Raw genomic sequence first — 2,259 nt, 5'->3', positions numbered from 1 at the left:
GAGAGAGAGAGAGAGAGAGAGAGAGAGAGAGAGAGAGAGAGAAATGACTTGAAGTTCAGGAACAGTCTGTGACACACTCATTTCCTCTTGAGCTCAAGTATGTCTGTACTAGAGGTGCCTGTCTAATACAGCATGTGGGTGTGGCCAGGTGATGTGGCTGCCCCAAACTGAGATGAATTCTAAGTGTAAAATACACCCAAGACTTAGAACAAAAAATTTAACATCATTAAATTTTTATTTGATTATTATATTTGTTGAAATGATACTTTAGGTAAATATTATTAAAATCAACTTCATCCAGTTCTCTTTTTGCTTTTTTAATATGGTTTCTCAAAAATTAATTTTCAAAAAGTTCTAATTGCCTACAGATACTCCAAAAAATTGAAGACAGAATCTAGAAGAAATATTTGCACAACCATGTTCATAGCAGCATTATTCAGAATAGTCAGAGGAGAAAAATCAAGGGCTGGAGAGATGTCTCAGAGGTTAAGAACACGCGCTGCTCTTCCAGGGCACCTGAGTTCAGTTCACAGCATGTTCATCAAGTAGCTCACAAACACCTATAACTCTACCTCCAGGGGATCTAATACCCTCTTCTGGGCTCCATGTGTACCTGTACACACACATACACACACACATACCACAAAAACAAAATGTTTAAAAGTCAAAATCATCCAATGTTCATTTATCAAATGGATGGATAAATGAAATGCAATAGCCATGTAGTAGAATCTTATTAAACCACAACAATAATGAAATGCTACTAATGTATATCTAATGAGTGCTGCAACACTGTTAGACCTTAGCAACATTGTGCTAAGTGAAAGAAGCTAGTCAAAAAAGACAACATAATATGTGATTTCCTTTCACATAAAAGTCCAGAATAGAGACCACCAACATACAAAGTCAGTTGAGATGTCTGGATAAGGAAGAAAGAGATGATAGCAAAAGACATACGTTTTGTTTTTGAGGAGTTGTAAATAGTCCAAAATTGTCTGGAATGACAATACATATCTGTAAATATATTAAAACACTTAATCACACATTCTAAGTGGGTGACTTGTATAGTGGGTTTATGAATTCAATCTCAATAAAGCTTTTCTTTAAAGAAATAAGAACCCTCAAAAATAGAAAATAGGTTGAAGAAGAAAGAAGAGAATTCAGGTGGAGGGAAGAAAACTCACAAGTAGACAAAACTGTAAATGGGATGATTGTTCTCATCTCCTAGAGAGATGCTCACTGAAGGATGACTGGTCCTTAAGTCCCAGTCCAGATCTTGCTGCCACAGCCCAGGAGCTCAGTCCTTACCAGGTGAAGCCCTTTGGGTTTGCAAACTCCTCCTCATGAACATGGCATGCAGCTTCGTTAAGAAACAATGGCTCCTGTAAGAAACAGATAGGAAAAGAAAGTGCATATGAGCAAAAGAGAAAGCTAAAAAGCCCCTTGCAGAATGCATTAACTTGTTAGCAAAGCTATACAATTAATACCACTGCTAAGCGCTTTTAGACAATAGTGTACCTTATCAAGGTAACAAAGTAAATGGATGTAGTTATACAAAGGAAAATTTGTGATGAGCATTTTTTTCCTTACTGAATTGCATAGAATATGTCATATTTGAAACATGGAAAGATATTTCTCCTGTAGCAACATTTCAAGAAAGGTAGAAATATGACTGATGTTATTCTGTGAAAGTAGAGAGGCTTTGTGTCACTGTCTAAAGTGTTCTGCAGTCTGTACTCACACAAGTGAGTATAAAAGACGGCTACGCTGCTGCACGGAAGTGGAACTTTTGACCTCCAATTCTCTAACTGGCAGAATGATGGAGCAGCTGACATGCTCAGCCTGCAGGTAACTGACAGGAATCCAAGTTTATGGCACAGAGAAAAGCCATGTGGCTATGTGGTCCATCAGTTCCATATGCTTCCAACAAGAAGAAGGCAGCAGGGTTCACCCCCCAAACTCAGGAAATGTAATGGCACCTGCCATGCAAAAAGATTTGCCTCCCATTGGGTGCCCACTGCTGAGCTCACCAGGCTCCACGGGATAGCTTCAAACCTATGGTCACACATATGGCCCTAGTTAAACTCAGTGGGTCACAAAAGAAAACTAATACACATGAATGCAAGAAAGAGATTTGTAGGGAAGGGGAGGGGAGACAGGAGTAGGTAGAAGAGAGGGTAAGAGTGGTTGGTAGGTCATTATATACATGCATGAAATTCTAAAAAATATTAATAAAAATAGGAATATTCATGAGATTTT

Source organism: Nannospalax galili, unplaced genomic scaffold, assembly GCF_000622305.1.
Source record: "Nannospalax galili isolate Female #2095 unplaced genomic scaffold, S.galili_v1.0 scaffold1025, whole genome shotgun sequence".
In the NCBI taxonomy this organism is placed as follows: domain Eukaryota; kingdom Metazoa; phylum Chordata; class Mammalia; order Rodentia; family Spalacidae; genus Nannospalax; species Nannospalax galili.
This window is presented reverse-complemented; position numbering follows the sequence as displayed.